The following is a 17,427-nucleotide window of genomic DNA, read 5'->3' as shown; positions in this document are numbered from 1 at the left end:
TGATAAAGGCAATTTGAGTTTTAAGTGTGCGCTTACCCAAATCAAGAAGCATTTCTATTCTTATAAATCTAATGTTTTCCTTGATAATACTCTTTAAAGCCAGTAACCTCCCTTTCCCACATTTTAATAAATATGCATCAAGTTTGTGAATCTTAGTGGAATTTGCTATAGGTAATGAAAGAAAAATTTCCTTGCAATGAAAACAATATGAGGTTTCCAGAAAATGAATCTATTCACACGACTCATGGGGACTGTGCTTCATTAGTTGAGCTTAATTAATTAATTAATTAATACTCCGGCTTGCAGAACTGATTGTAGACAACTGGTTAATCTAATTAGAGTGGACTTGCGGTGGGGAATAATTGCGTAGAGTGATTCATTGGGTGTTCTCTGTATGACCATCATTCTATGTCTAATTGTTACGGGCTGAATGTTTGTGCCCTCCTCTCTCACCCCAAATTCATCTGTTGAAACCCTAATTCCAATGTGATTGTATTTGGAGGTGGGACCTTTGTGCAGTAATTAGCTTTAGGTGAGATGACAAGGATGGGCTCCCATACTGGGATTAGCATCTTTGTAAAGAAGAGGAAAAGAGGCCAGAACTCTCTGTCTTCACCAGGTGAAAGGTGATCCTTCAAGAAGGGGGCTCTCACCAACAACCAAATCTGCTGGGCACCTTGACCTTGGGCTTCCCAACCTCCAGAATTAGGAGAATTATGTCTTCTTTAAGCCACCCAGTCTATAGTATTTTGTTCTAGCAACCCGAGCAGACTGAGACAGTAGTACTTCTGAGGCTTGAGTGTACATGAGAATAATCTGGAAAGACATTTAATACATATATTGCTAAACCCCAAGCTAAAGGACATCAGTCTGGGACACATCTGCCCCAGAATTCTTCATTTTAAATAAACTTCAAAATGATTCTAATGCAGATAAACAGTAATTGGATAAACACAATTTGCAGTAGAATCAAGATGATTATTGTTTGTGTTGTACATGGGAGGGTGGGAAGGACAGGGAGAGGAGACCTCTGACTTTGCCCTTAAACTTCCTTATTCTCCCCTACTTCACCTGTTCCAACCTTTTCCATCTTAGGAACACACTTAAAATTAGCAGATTCCCTCCCTACATTACATAGCAACAAATACAGTTTTAGGATTTCAGAAGAAAAAAAAGGGGGGGGCAAGATGAGCACTCAATAAGACCTCAATCTCATCCATCCAGGGCTTCCTTTGTTCACTAACCACAACGGAGGTCTCTTTCTTCTAAAATTTCTGCATCCTGTTCGTTCGGGAACTGAGAGCCAAAGAAGGCCATTTCTTAGGCAAAATTATGATGTAGGCACCCTGCCACTCCCCACCAACTGGATGATGTTAGCTTTTCTGAAAAAAATGAACCTACAAATTCATGGCATTGGAAGGTTGATGAACTATGTGGACCTTGAAACATAGAGTCTTTTGTACTTTGGGGATGAAATAATTTAGCTTAAAATTCATAGAATTGATTGAATCATGGCAGGTAGCGGAAGACATTTTTCTTGGAAGGGGTAGGGCTTTTCACATTATACAAAGCAGTTTCCCCAAGGGCAGTCCTTAAGCAAAATCTGTGGAGAAGACATATCAGTAATCAAAGTTCCATGTTTTGGCTCTTTATTAATTTTGAAGTGAGGTATGCTCTGGTCACCAATATATATCAGATATATTCTGATTAATGCCTCAGAATGTGGAGGGTCTTTGCCTCTTTATGAAAGATAAGATGCTTCACAATAGAAAGAGCGAACTATGTTCCCCAGATCTTTTTCTCCTTGAGGCAGTTACAAATGCCAACTGTTTCTGACCTTGCAGTGCCACCTCCTAAGTCGGCAAGTATTTCAACATATTTTGTGAAAGAAGTTTATATTATTTTATATTCACCAACAACACATGGTGCACCGAAATTGTTAAGCAAAATATAAAATAATGCTAATAATCTATTGGCTATATATTATTAACAATCAAATGAAACAGTCTGTACCAGATGGAGGGACAGATCTGTGATATCCATTCATTTTTTATGTCTGTAAAATACTATAGTACAAATCACAAATCAGAGAAAGACTTTCAAGTAAAGACTCCTATTTGAGCTCTTGGGTTGTCTGGAATGAATTATAAATTCACGTAATCAAGACAGCAGGTTTCCTGCCTGTGGGAAAGCACCAAGGTCAGGGAATCATATGTGGATTTTCCCAGAGCATTTCTACTGACTGACTGAATCTTTGGAAAAACCAGCAGGTCACTTGGCATCTCCCGTCCTTAGTGTATTTAAAACTTGAAACCCTTGACCTTGTCCTTTCTCAAGTTGTTGTATGCATTATGAATAAATGCCAAAATGTGTAACATGTTGAGAATTTCCTAGGTAAATGATGAATGACTATTTCAGCTGGGTAAGGAAATTTCAAATTTTTACTAGTCTACAAGGTATTTTTATCAGCTTGTTTTCCTGGAAGGACGTCAGTAGGTTGTAAAGAGGAGAGAAACCTGAGCATTTTAGCCTTAACAAGCAGAAACGCGATTCACCCTCATGCTGACTTTTCATGAGACTATCTTTGCCACTGTATTTAGTTGTGCTGATTGTGATGTTCATCGAATCAGGCTCTGGGAAATACATTTTGCTCACATGTTCACACCTGGTGTTGACTTCTCAGGTTGTTAATAAACATTTGTCTTCATAGACTTTTCTGGTGCTACAATTTTTTCCTGAGTTCTGATGAATTCCAAATCATATTTTAGTTTATTTCTTCCATGTGCATTTCTTTGCCCCTCTGAAGACACCATGTCTGTTTGGGGGAGTGTAAGGGCTGAGCCTGGGGAGTACTTTTGTGGGTTCTCTTTCACTGGTGGGTTTTCCTCAGCACCAAAGTATGTCCCTAAACTTGGAACTCGAAAATAACTGTTGAGTGAAATGCATCCAGTATCAAACATAAATTGGGAGGCAGTGTAGCTTAGCAGTAAACAGACTAGAACTTGGGGTAAGATCCTAAGTTTTGAATTTCAGTTTAACCTGAACTGGAGGAAATTACTTTATCTCTCTGGGCTTCCCTTTCCTGAGTGAAATGGAGATCACAGTGGGTGCCTCACAGGGTTCTTATGAATATTAAATCAGATAATCCATGGAATGTTTTCGTGGAATTCTTGGCACATGGCAGTTGGTCATCAATTATCATCTGTTATTATGATATATTGCTAGTTTTGTCACCTGACAACATTTAGCACTGTCTCAAATACATTCCTGTTTGAAATTTCAAATCCCAATAGGTCTGTTAAATGAAGGAAGAGGCTTTTTCATTCAGTTGATTATTTTGGTAGCCTCTTTGTATTCTAGAGTTTCAAGTTTGATTTTTGGAGTTCTTTGAACTTCACATGTTTGTGGAATTTTGTGTGCATTGGAACATTTTTTGTGTCCCCGTTGCATGCATGTCCAGTGGTTATAAAAAGTCCTTGATAAATATTTATTGACCTATTGCTTCCCTGATGGCACCTTTTTTTTTTTTTTCCTGATGGTATCTGTTTTTTAGAGGAATCTCTTCAAATTGTTACAGTCTTAATGCTCCCATGCTGCACTGACAAGTTGCATTTTTTTTAACTGCATCATAGTTTTGAAATTTGCATCTCCTTGGAATGGCGTGGGTGGGTGTGTATAGTGGTGCATAGGCAGTGATGGTGAAGCAAATTCTGACAAGGAGTTAAAAATGAGAGCTACCTTGGGCTTTCTGTGGAGACACTTTATATATATGGTTTTACTTTCAAACATGATGTTTTTTGTCTGTGCTTGTATAGATAATATCTGCATGTTTTCCAAATTTATTTCTCTGCACAGTGTATCATTTCCAGTTCCATAAAAAGATTACTGATTTCGGGAGGAAATAGATTCTTTGTAGACACAGACTTCTTAGAAGGTCCCTGTCCCAGAGAGAAGTCCCAAGTATATTGACAGTCTACAGTCCCTATAACAGGAAAATTGATTTCCCCTTTGTTTCTAAGGAAAATCATTTTGAGGATACTCACCATGAGATGAATGGCACGATAAAGACACTTTTGGGCTTCCAGAGGGAGAATACTAGTTGAAAAATTATTTACTCCATGCAGTCTAATTTACCTCTATTAACGATATATTCAGTTTGGGAAGGCCACTTCCCCTTACTGTTCCCGTAACTTAATTCACACAAATGTTTCCACGTACAATCTAGTGCTCGCCATGTAGAAAAGAAGACAGCACTAAATTTCTGTATGTAGCTGCTGATTCACCTTACTCTTAGTCCTTTATTTTCTGAATTTGCCAAGTGTAACCTACGAACTTACTTCCTGATTATATCATTTACTCGTCTACTATCCAGCAGGGCTTGTATTTCAATGCCTGGGACTTGGAGAAACAATTGAGTGGGATGGTGAGTCTACCAAGATACTTGCTTCAGAATCTTAAAAGAAGCCTACACATGGAGGTCTTGGAACCAGATTTTAAGTGAGCAAAATAAAAACCTCTTTCTCTCTGGTAGTTATTTCAGGCTTTTCTATTTTTAAATTAACCTTCACATATGGTACCTCCATACATCTAAATATGTTCCATACAGATATATGCGTGATTTGAGCTTATTTTTCATGATACAGCACAGTGATGAATTTGAGCTTAATTATACTGGCTTTTTAGATTGCTTTTAGTATGAAGGGACTACTGTATTCGAACAGAATTACTATGTGTATCATGTTCACGTATGCATCTAAACTATATACACTATTATATTCCTAGCACATTCTATTAATTATAGAAGTCACTTTCATTTCAATAGTAGAATTTACATGACAACAGCTTCTGAGGCTCAGTGGAGCATCAGACCAGTGTGTCACAGAATTCCCTTGTAGTGTGGGCGTTGACAGGGTTCTGTTGACATTGAATTTGCAATGAAAATGTCTCATAAATGTGCATCCACATAGAACATTACTTAGAAAGGATTGCCTCAATATTCACATAGGTCATTAATGGCAGAGATGAAAAATTTCCTCACACTTCTGTTAGTAAAATAAATTATTAGGGACACATAATCACACACATGCATATCAATGACCTGAAACATGTGTCTTAAATATTGAGAAAAGACGTCCAGGTATAGAACTGTCTCCTTCATATACTCTCCTGTAACTGCTTAAGCTTTTGTATTCTACAAGTCCTGTATGAAGTTAGATTGAAGGGTCGAAATCAGGCAGGAGAATGAACTGATGCAGTGGGGTTATAACAGGGAGTAAATAACAAGATAAAATAGAACTACGGGAAAATTAGGCTGACTATCACAATAAAGTTCTTAATAGGGAGAACTATTAGACTGTGAAATAGTCTTTCAAAAGTGCTAGAAGAAGTCATTGCTTGACCCATTTAAAATCAGACTGGACTGAAATACTCCAAAATACAGTATGCTATGGAGACCAAGCCTACATTAGAAGTGGAAGAATGACCTAGTAGTTTCTACTATCTCTGTGATTACTATGATTGTACTCATTTTTATGTGTTCATTCTTGGTGGATAATCTTCTACAATTTTATGCTACTTCTTGGGAATGATTTCAACAAATTCATCTAATACAGAATTGGATGCATTTAGCAGAATCTCAGAAGAGACAAAAATGCACAATAAACTCAGTGTAAAATAGGAAAGTGAGACAAGTATGAGTAACCACTGCTCCTTTTTGGGGGAGTAACCTTGGAGGAAACCATTCTCACCCTGGAACTCTGGCCATATTTCAACATGCGTAAATGAATCCTGGTTTTCAATGTGAATTAGGTATCAATTTTCATTTCTTTTATTTAATGCTGTCTTGGGATGGTGTTGAGTGCAGAACCACAAATGGAAGCATTTTTATCCCAAGCCAACGGGCTATATTTTGGCAGGAGGTAGCTAGGACCCTGGAAAAAAGTCATGCATCATTTTGTGGATGATCTTGATTAGAGGACTGGGCAAGAAAGACACAATATTTTGATTTGAAAAAAAAAAAAAAGAGTTTGACAGGAAATAAGAAAGAGGGAAAGATACCTAAGTAAATTATAAAAATGTTATTGCTGGGAGTCTTTGAAAATAAGACCATCCTGAATCTTGTGCAATTCTGGTTGGTCACCTATCATGAAGTAGAGAAGTGAGACAGGTGACATTCTGACAGTTATCCTAATTTTTTCATTCAAAAATATTAATTTAAATTTAATTAAAAATAAAGATCGCTCAATTCTTTGCTATCTGTGCATTTGTTCAACTTATCAATTTGAATTGCACTGACATAAAATCAGAGATAGGCTTATCATTTTGATGTGTTTAGCAATTGTGGGCTAAATCCTCTGATGTACCTTCATTTCTTTTCCTGTATACACCACAACTTCTTAAAAAGAACTCAAACACAAATGAGTGGATCATAGAAGATATTTTCACGATATACAAAATTCTCCATTTATATATAGCTTTCGGTAGATTTTCTCAACTTATTGATCAAGTATCCCTCAAGTGTGAAAAATACCATCCAATTTAAATAGATGCCCGTTTCTCTTATGTCTCAAAAATTAACCTATTCCTTGTGTTGGCATACTTTTTTTTATGAGTTAGGCTTCACATTTCATTGTCAACGATCCAGCTCACAGAACAAGAGGTTTTAAAAGTAGGTTTCTTGCAGGCGTCAGTGGGGACTTAACAATACTAAGTGATATTCTTAACATTGATCCCTTGTTTTAGCCCACTGAATGAAGGCATTCTGGAATTTTCATTGTTTTATTTATGAAAATATAAGTTTTAAGAGTTCTTTTCCTCGGTTGCCATTGTGACCACCTGTGTTACTCTGAATATAAATCAAAACAGCCTTAGGGCATGTCTAGCCAAAATATCCATGTACTCCTGGATGATCAGAACCTGAAAAGATGGGCAGCTAAAATCTACAGGTGTGAAAAATGTTTGTGAATTCAAGACACTGCCATTGTGAAAGGGAAAATACCACTTTATTAAGGTCCAGTGTGCAATAGCTTCCAAAATCTATTCAAATTCTATTAAGCTGTTTTGAGAAAAAAGAGGCACAGCACTCCAGAATCATTAACTAATAGAGTATCCCAAACACCTTCGGGTGGGAATTGTATAATCCAAGGGAGTTTAGTATAATAAGAGTCGAGGTGTTTTTAGTTATGCCTGTATTAAATATATTTACATCAACAACTAGAGTTCAGATGGCAGCCTTAAAATGTGTAATTTAGATAAACCAAAGCACATTTAGGTTTAGGTAAATGAATGTTTCTCTCCAGATCATTGCTTAATTTTTCCCAAAGAAACACAGTATAGCTCTACTGAACAGTTCTAAGAGTAGGTAGCACAAATAAAATTAAGCAGAGAAACTCAAAGTAATGAACTCTTGCTGAGATCCTTAACTCATTACCCTCCACTCTCATTAACCTCAACTCTGCATATACCTGATAACTATCTCTATATTTACCTCAAACATATCAGTATTCAAATAACAGTAGAAATACTTTATCAGCAAATTAGCCGAGCACTTGACCACAGATCATTAAAAGTGTACAGTTTTATTATATTTTAATCAAAATTTACAATGCTCTAAAATACTTATAAGGCAGGGGCATGTCCCCTTAAGATGCCTGCTTAAAAGTGTTACATCTCAGGGAATCCTCCCCGTTTGTTAACCCAGGGAAGGAACTAGAAGGAAATCTAAATGAAATCCTTAAGAAACAAGCTTATTGGATATATTACCTAGTCTATTTCTGGATCGCGAATCTCCCGCCCTCTCTGAGTTACCTCACTGTCAGATAAGAAAATGGAAAAAGATCGATGAAGAGATAGGCTCCCAGTCTGGCTTTTCGATTTTTCGCTCAAGCCAAAAAGAGCAAAGGGCACGGAGTTAGGGCTCCTTTCCAAGCGTGCTTGTAGGAGAGCGAAGCTCTGGCCGCTTCTGGCTGCAGAACGTGTTCCGGCTGCAACACGGACCAGGTCCCGCTGACCGCTGCCCACCTCGCCTGGCAACCTCCACACCCACATGAAACCGCCAGAGTGGGAGCCAGTCAACGCAAGGCTTCCTGTGCACAAAGCCTAGTGAGCCCCCGAATAGAACCGAATCCTGAGCCCAGAGCAAGCCTGGAGGTGGTTGGCTGAGGAGACCGGTCTCTCTCTGGGGGTCTACGAGCGCTAGCTAGTCCCTGCACCTCCCGCACCCCGGTCGTAGCTCTGTGCCCTGAAATCTGCCTCCCTCCCGGGGACACAGACGTGAGCGCGCGCGCGCGCGCACACACACACACACACACACACACACACACACAAACTCTCACTCGCGCACACCCACATCGCCTCTGCCCCCCTCCCGCCCCACCCCCGGCAGAACTGTAGGGACTGGTCTGTGCTCTGCCTCAACTTTCCCGGCTAACCCTGCCCCACGCGGTGCCCGAGCCTCCGCGCCCTCGCTGGGCGCCCTCCAGAGGGACACGTCCTCCTCTGGGCCCCTTACCTCTCACCGACAACTCCTGGCGGGGACTGGAGCTGACCGCGGTGGCAGCGGCGGCGACTGAGCTTGCACCCGGGCTCTGGCTCATGGTTGGTCCTTCTCATCCGACACAAAAGAGGTAGCTCGCTCGCTGGCTTTGTCCTTTCCAAATCCGAGGAAGAACTTATTTTGCCCTCGAAATGGCCAACTTGTGCGCGCCGCTTCCTGTCACAGTGCCCCCTGCCCCCGCCCCCTCCCGGCTGCGCGCTGGACCACTGCCCGGTGGCCGAGCATCCAGGCCTCCGAGTCAGTGGGGAGTGGGAAAACGGAGAGTGGGAGGGGAAGGGAGGGAGGGGGTTGGGAAAAGGGGAGACCTAGTGGTCTTCTACGCAGGGGAGGGGAGCGCTTCGCAGCCGAGTCCCTCTCTCGGCTGCACAGGCAAACCCACTTCCCAGGCGCGGAAAGCAACTTTCCTTCACCTTGGCCAGGCTCAAACCGTCGCAGCTAATTGGGACTCTCGGCAGAGGCACGGACCTTCTGGCATTCTCTCCTTCTCATTCTCTTTCTCCTTTCCTCCCTCTCTCGTTCTCCTTTACCCTCTCCCCCTCCCCCACTCCCCTCCCTTAATAGGGGTGTATCTGCAGAGTCTTCAGTGAGCCAGGGTACCTAGACGAGAGGATTATGGTACGAAAGCCAGGGCGGTTTGGCTAGCCGCTGCGCCTCACTCTGTTGGAAATCCTTAGGCAGGGCAGGCAAAGGTTGGTGAATTTCGAAGGGGTGGGGTGAAGGGGCGTGGGGCGGCAGGAAGATCTGCGGCTCCAACTTTGAAGCTCTGCTCGATCTCCTGCCTGCGGGAGAGCGGGGACTAACGGCCCCGAAAGAACTCTCCAGTGGTCCCCGTGTCGCGGGTTGACCGCAGGCTGGAGGAGAAAGGGAGAGCGAGAGCTGAGAGGGAGCGAGTGAGCCTGAGAGCCCGGTGCGCCGCTCTGCCCCACGCACCGCTCAACTGCACATTGCGAGCCCCTGGAGAGGGCTTGTGCAGAACAATCTCTGGGTCAGGCGGGAGGGAGACGCTCCTGTTTCCTAGCAACCCCCATCAATCTTCTCGGGATAGCTCCCTCTGAAGGAATTCGATTGGACGGCCCCTGGAGGGAAGCCACGCCCCTTCAAGAATGCTGGGCTGCTGCTTTTTCGCATTCTCCTAAATTTCTTGGGTGGAATAAGATTTGAGGGGAGTGCTGAATTATCTTCCTTCCTTCATATCCTCCAGTGCTGCCACACAGCCCCCCCTTGCAGCGACCCCCACCCCCACCCCTACTCCCACATTAGTCCTTCTCTAGCCCTACTTGGGGTTGGCACACAGAGGCACGGCTTTCTACAGAACCTCTTCTTTCTTCTTGAAATTAAATAAATAAATAAAAACCTTAAATCGGTGACGTAGGCACAAAAGAGAAAAAGGCACACGGAAATAGCTATAATAGGCTCCGAGCTACAGATACAATCCTAAAGGTAAAATTCCAGGCATCTTTCTATGTTTAGAAACACATTGTGTTTAATTTCAGAATGGAAACTTCACTCTCATTAATCTTCCCTCGCCCCTGATAACACTAACTTTGTGTTAACAAGGACTGAGTTATATGTAGCCGAAGGCAATTAAACTTAATGCTTCAATGTTACATTTATTCTTTAATATTTAATGTTAAGTTGTTTAACAACTGCCTTCCTTTGTAACCTAGTCAGGGCATTTAAACTACAGATATAATTTTAGTACTGATTCTTTTAGAGAGCCAACAATATTTAAAAGACACATGTGCTTATATATTCCATTGTGAACACCACTAAAACTAGAAACTTGAACATATTAAAAATTAATATGTTATTAAGCAGTGCTCTAAAAATGCTAAAAGTTCCTTTTCCAAAATCATTCTCTCTGGAATGCAACAGCAATACCAAATAATAGCAAAATAATTCTTTGCATTTCATTGCTATTACCTAACGTGTACCACAAACCCATAGACTTTTGTACGGGAGATTTTTCACAATGTCTATTCAATAGGCAAGTGTGCATTAAGGAACAGTGACAGGACAATGGAGAGGATAAAGATCTATATACACTGCAATGCTTCAGATATGCATGAAGCCATGTTGGCAGCTTTTGGTTCCTTCCAGAATATTCCACAATATACTTTTTTTTTTTTTTGCCTTGCGAAGACTTTCAGAATCAGCTGACATTGGGAGCAAAAGAAGGGATCTGATGTTTTCATTCATTAAAAATAAAAGTAGCTGTGTTTGCACAAAAGAAAGCACTGATGTATAAGCTGAACTACTAGGCCATAGCCTCACCTAGGCTACTTAACATACTAGTGTTGGTGACGTGCAGAGACTGCAATGCTGAAGCAAGTTATTAATCTGTTATTGGATCTGGCCTTATGGGACACTTTTCTCTCTTCCCCCTGCCGAACACACAGAGAAATGATGAACATAAGGACTTTTCAGCCTGGTGAAAGCATATTACCTGAATTTGAAGCCTTAATTACCATCCTTTCTTAGCTAGCTGTGTGACCTTGGGCAAGGTTCTCAACCTCGCTTTAGCTCGGTTTAATCATCTATAAAATGGGAATAGTAATTGTTCATCTCGAAGCTATTTTGAGGATTAATTAGTACCATGTAGGTAGTATGCTAGTATTAGCTATGACTGTTAGTTTCCAGTTTCTCATTAACCAGTGGTATTTTAATTGTTGAGCCATAGGTGATATTTAATTCACAGCAATTAGTATTGTGCCTTAATTCTTCTTTTTTAATTTAATTTAAATTTGTCATTGACTGAGAGAACATAGCTTTAACTCTTAATGTTTAGTTGTTGAGGTGTGTGTGTGTGTGTGTGTGTGTGTGTGTGTGTCTGTTTGGGTGCTCCTGCATGTTTTCAAGTTCCTTTTAAAAGCCTCAAGGGATAGGGCTAAATAACAACCTCTGGTTAAAAGGCATGTAAATTAGGAAATGACCTTTCCCTTTCGCCCCACCCTCCCTCAAGTATTCTGTCTGGGCTCCAGTTTCTAAACAATTCGAGTCCCCTCTTTTAAGTACCTCTGGTATACCTCTTCAAGACAAGTACACGTTTAGACATCTAGATCACTCTTTCTCCTTCATATTTCGTATTAGTTTGATTAATTTTTGCTAATCCATCTATATTTATTTGAATGATTAATCATGATATTTCTTCTTAGAACCCTTTATATAGTTAATGCCCTGGCTGCTGTTATAATGCCTTTTTAATATGGCCTGTACAGTATACCATCTTTCATTCAGAAATCACATTGAAAGTTGATGTGCTGTCATCATTAATTACAAATAAAATGTCTTCCATGTTTCCATTCGGATCCAGAGTTCACTCTCATTAGAATTCCCTTTGGAGCTACTCTCCATTGGCTCAATCTAGAAATCGATTTCATTGCCTGTTTCTCACTACCAGTCAGTCAGCAGAGTGCAGTTATTTTGATCATATGTAGAGTCATTAGGTGTTCAGTTTGGGACAGTTCTGGTTTACGTCCCTTGTCTGGGTTGTATTCACAGAGCTTTATTTTTCAAAAGTGTCAGGTTTGGGCATTAAATTATGTGGCTACCCGTACCCTCTATTCATCTGGCTGAAAACTCTTGTTTCAGCCTTCCCTTGCTTCATCAGCCACGTGACTGTTAAATTCCTCTGTATAACTCTTTTTCCAGGAGAGGACCAGTCAATTCCAGGAGTCCAATACATGTCTCTGTAAATACATAATATACATGTAAAAAAAGTAAAATTTATATTTAATTTGCTTAAACATAAGCCTCATTTATTTTTCACTTCTTTTAAAATATGTTTCCCCTTGGATCATCGGGAAATTCTGATTCTAATTACTGTTACACAGTATAAAAATGAAAATATTTTATGGGGCGCCTGGGTGGCTCCTTCATCGGTTAAGCTTCCAACTGTTGATTTCGGCTCAGGTCATGATCTCTTGGATTGTGATACTGAGCCCCACCTCAAGCTTTGTGGACCTGCTTGGAATTCTGTCTCTTCATCTCTCTGTGCCCCTCCCCCACTCTCTCCCTTTCTCTCTCTCTCTCTCAAAACAAATACACATTAAAAAAAAAAAGAAAATATCCTAGTCTTAATATTGATTGAAGGTACAGGGCAAGAGGTGTCGACTTCTCCATATTCCTAAGCAAGACTTGCCAGACCACCTGTATCTTTCAACCACACGTATCATGAAAGAGTTGAAGTCCAAGAAGCTGAGAGAGGTAGGAAATTGGAGTTTAGAGAGTCTTTGGCATGCTCTAAATACGCAGGTAAGAGGGTTGGGGTTATGTGCTTTCCCTCACTTCAACCCTCCTGCAGGGTGCTTCTGGGGAAGCCACTGCTGCGTCCCCTGGAACGAGGGTGACGTAGGAGCCTGCCTTGCATTTCACAGCAGAAAAAACAAATTCCAAAAGGCTGTGTGTAGATCTGTCTCCCAGAGGCCCAAAGAAAAGAAGGCTGAACTTGGTGGGGAGTTGCATTCCCATCTATGACAAGTATAAGGGGCTGGTTTTCTATGCGTTGTATGGGGGGACAGTGAACACAGAGTAGTGGATGTGTTTTCTTAGGTCCTCAGCAGAAAAGCTTGGAGGAAAAACTTGGAATCCTCAGTAGATGGTCTGTGAGGGACACAGGGCTGCAGCAAGGCAACTGTGAGGGAGGCGTGCTGCACACAGCCATCCGGTACTCAGGTAGTCACCAGTGCTGGGTGCAAGGCTGCATGGACCCTGCAGGGGTAGGAGGCTGCCTTTTTGTAATTCACCAGTCTGGGTGTGGGAGGACATTGGAGAGGTTGGAAGGTGAGGGGCCTCCAGTAGGGTGTATGTGTCCAGTCATGAAAGCCTCACCAGAATCAGGTCAGATTGTGCAATGAGAGATTTCCCAGAGCCCGAGGGTCTTCAAATAACTGACGAAATCGGGCTTAGAGAAGTCCACTTTGAATACCTGCAAAGCACAAAAAAGCAATGCTAAATCTGTACTGGTCAAATGGGACTTTTCTCGTCCCCTCATACCTTCTGTCTCAGAACTTTTGAACTCAGAGGGATGGGAATCTCCATCTCCTGCTTGCAGGGAAGATGAGGATGAGAAGTTGGCTGACTGGGGAGAAGAGCCCTTCAAGGTTCCATCCCTGACTGCCCCCTGCTGCCTTCCCCAGATGGGGGAAGGGAAAAGCTTTAACTCAGATGACTTTGGAATTTTGATCATTACTCTACCTTGAACCCAATTCCACACGAGTCTGTTTTGTTTTCTTTTGTACTAACGTGGAGGGAGGAATTTTTATCTGCGAACAATCTGAAAGTCAAGGTACCAGCCTTGAACAATGTCCAAGGGGAGAGAGAAGAAAAGCCCCGTAGGCAACATGCAGGAGCAGTGAGAAGAAAAAAAACCACAGTTGTCTTTGTGGTATTTTATGAGCCTCACTTGTTCAGTATATAAATGTTCTAATCAGTACCTTGGGTTCTTTTGCATATTTCCCCCAATTCTCACAAAGAAAAAACGATAGCCCTTGAATATTTACTATGTGTAGTCTTGCATATTGTACAATTAACGGCTGATTAAGGTTGGTTCTAAAATTTTTTTTAATGTTTATTTTTTATTAAGAGAGAGAGAGAGAGAAAGAGACAGAGTGTGAATAGAGGAGGGGCAGAGAGAGAGACACACAGAATCTGAATCAGGCTCCAGGCTCTGAGCCGTCAGCACAGAGCCCCATGCGGGGCTCAAACTCACAAACCATGAGAGCATGGCCCAAGCCTAAGTTGGACGCTTAACCGACTGAGCCACTCAGGTGCTCCTGATTAAGGTTGGTTCTCAACCTCAATGTTCAAATATTAAAATACCTGTCGCCCACAAGTATCTTTTTAAAAAGATTTTAAGACTTTCAATCATTAAATAAATATTAATGAAGTTGGTAGATTCTTTGGAAATACTCATCACAAGAAATTCAAGTATTTGTGTTTCTCATTAGGCTGGAAGTTTCATGAGGGCAGGCACTATGGATGTTACATTTATCATTGTATCACAGTACTTATGGAAGCAATGTGTATGTGCATAGGTGTGGGGACTGGAAGGAAAAAATTGGTCAATAGACGTTTTTTGAGGGAATAAATTAACCTTTAAAGATTAAAAGATCACGTGGACTTACATTTTTATAGTTGGGTAAACTGAGTTCTGCCTATAGCATGTGTTCCCCAATTTCTATATAGGAGGAGTTTTAAGTAATTAATCTAGTTCATTACTTGTTACTCTGGTTCGCCTACTCTTTGAGGGGAATGGGCATTTGTGCTGTTACTTACCTGTCTCAAGGGCCTAAAACTGCCTGACATGTTGCTGAGCAACCTAGGCATCTGATGAATGGACGATTAAATGAGTGGGGGATATTCCTCAGGGTTTTGTCTCAATTCAGTATTTTCATATAAGCAAACTGTTGTAGTTTTAGGTCTTTTAAAAGTATTTTGTGGGGGGAGTGGGGATAATAGGACCTGATGAAGGCTATAAGCATTAAAAGGGGAGTTAAAGGCTTTTGGCACTGCCCCTGCTTGGAGATAATCTGCGGTCGAATCAGAGCTGTTACACTAGATTTGTGACCCCAGTTGAAATAAATGATGCAGGGGGCACCTGGGTGGCTCAGTCTATTAAGCGCCGGACTTTGGGTTTCAGCTCAGGTCATGATCTCAAGGTTCTTGGGGTTGAGCCCCAAGTTGGGCTCTGTGCTGACAGCCTGGAGGCTGCTTCAGATTCTCTCTCTCTCCCTCTCTCTCTCTCTGCCCCTCCTCTGCTTGCTCTCTTTTTATCTCTCTCTCTCAAAATAAATAAATAAACATTAAAAAAATCAAAAAAAGAAAAAGGGAGAAATGAATGATGCATGCACAAACAGTAAAGGAGTTCAGAAGAAGGGAAATCATGTCACTGGTTTGCGTTTCCACCTACGAAATTTTTTTCTGAGATTTTGCCAAGATTTATATTCTGTCTTTTATTTTATTATTTTTTAAGTTTATTTGTTTATTTTGAGAGAGAGAGAGAGAGAGCACAAACAGGAGAGGGCGAGAGGGAGAGGGAGGAGAAGAGAATCCCAAGCAGGCTCCGCACTGTTGGCACAGAGACCAACACGGGGTTCGACCGCACCAACTGTGAGATCATGAACCGACCTGAAATCAAGAGTTGGACACTTAACCAACCGAGCCACCCAGGCGCTCCTATATTATATATTTTAAAGATAACATCTGTTGATGTTATTTATTTGAATCTTAAGTTGCTTATTTTCTTCCTGAGATTTCACATCAAGTTTTCACCCCTTGAAGTGCCGGCATTCTGATGGAGTCAGTCTGAAGTCAGCCATTTAGATCTGAGCAAGGCCCAATCAGTTGTATATGAATGTATGGATGGATGCTTGGATCTATTCAAGTAACATTCATTGGAAACTCTCACATGCCAAACATTATGCCAAATACCCAGGATGCCAAGGAGATAAGATGGGGCCCTGAAATTTCTCTTCTGATACTGGCGAGCAGAAATGTCAACAAATCATTAAAAATACATTATGATGGCATATTTGAGGGAGGCCCTTTAGGAAGAATGACCTAGTAGAAGAGGTCACTATATGTTGTTACGATAAAAACCCTGAGCTCAAATGACATTCAAATATAATAAACAAGTCAAGAGGCTGCTATTCCATTAGTACTCCACTCCCAGAGTAAACTTTGAAACATTCATGTGTGAGAAGGAGCATATTAGTTAGAAATGCTTTTTGGTGGCAAATGACACATAATCCAACTAACTATGGCTTAAATAAACAGTGGTTTTCCAGTTTGTTTATGTACACATATCAAGACTAAGCATTTTTGTCTTTTCCTTCATGTTGCAATATTGTTGCTCCTGCTCCAGCTATCGCATCATTCACTCAGGACACAGGGATAAGCAGCACAATCCTTCTCCTGACTACGTACCATGATATCATTTAGATCTAACTGGCCAGACCTGTTCGTTTGACTGTCTCCAGCTACAAACTATGTTGGAAAAGTGTGTCATTAGCTTTTCCAGCCTCTTTCATGTAAGCATCAAGAAAGAGGGTAAATGGGATTGACAGTTGGGTCAGTCAGCCAACAGTATGTGGCTCAGGGAGTAATCTTGGTGTTTCCTTCTTAAACTTTTTCTAGACTGGAGATAGCATTCTGGCCTCTCATTAAGTTTCTGACTCAAAAGTGTGGTGGCAGGAATGGATCTTCTATGGAAGGGAAAATGTTTGTAGTTGGCTATTGAGGCATTCAATCCTTGGTCTTATATAAGCTGTGGCCAAATGAACTTTTGGGCCAAGGTCAACTAACTGTGATACCTGTTCTCAATTACATTAACACCTGGCACATTCTTCATCTGAAAGCAATGTACATCATTTAAGATTCTTAGGGGCTAGAAGTGTGTGTCTTTTTTAAGAAATCCTAAATCACCGTGCAGACTACCTGTATTGATGGGTATATGTACAATTTCCAAATGCATTTTGCCATTAGAGCTATTTAGAAGAATGTTCACTGAATATTAAACATGTTTTAAATACATAAAAAAATGTAAGTGTTAACTCCTGAAGTATAAATATTGCACAATGAGATACCTCTGGTGGTTCTGGTCTGGGGATTCATTTCCTAATAAATATTTATTGAGGGCCTATTCTGTGCCAGACAGTGTGCTGTATGCTGGGTGTGCAAGATAGATTAGTTCAATATAGCTCTTGGTGTTGGGGAGCATATAACCAGAAAAATGCCTTCAATCATTATGGAGCTTTATTTTTAGGGATATTCCCACCGTATCCCTTAAGACAGTGGGAGATGTCATAAGCTCTCAGTATTGTATCTCGGGTTATCTTAGTCTAATTCACAATATTCTGCTTTTTAAATTTATT

General features: G+C 41.0%; 1 protein-coding gene across 1 annotated transcript in view; it reads right to left on the bottom strand.

Moving 5' to 3' along the window:
* Positions 1-9,523, bottom strand: part of GRM3 (glutamate metabotropic receptor 3) — a 220,301-nt gene extending 210,778 nt beyond the window's left edge. The window contains exon 1 of the mRNA XM_060632366.3: positions 8,510-9,523. The gene's annotated coding sequence lies outside the window, so the exon portion shown is untranslated. The remainder of the gene's footprint in view (positions 1-8,509) is intronic.
* Between the last annotated feature and the right edge of the window lie 7,904 nt (positions 9,524-17,427).

Source organism: Panthera onca, chromosome A2 (genome assembly GCF_046562875.1).
Source record: "Panthera onca isolate mPanOnc1 chromosome A2, mPanOnc1 haplotype 2, whole genome shotgun sequence".
NCBI lineage: Eukaryota > Metazoa > Chordata > Mammalia > Carnivora > Felidae > Panthera > Panthera onca.
This window is presented reverse-complemented; position numbering and strand designations above follow the sequence as displayed.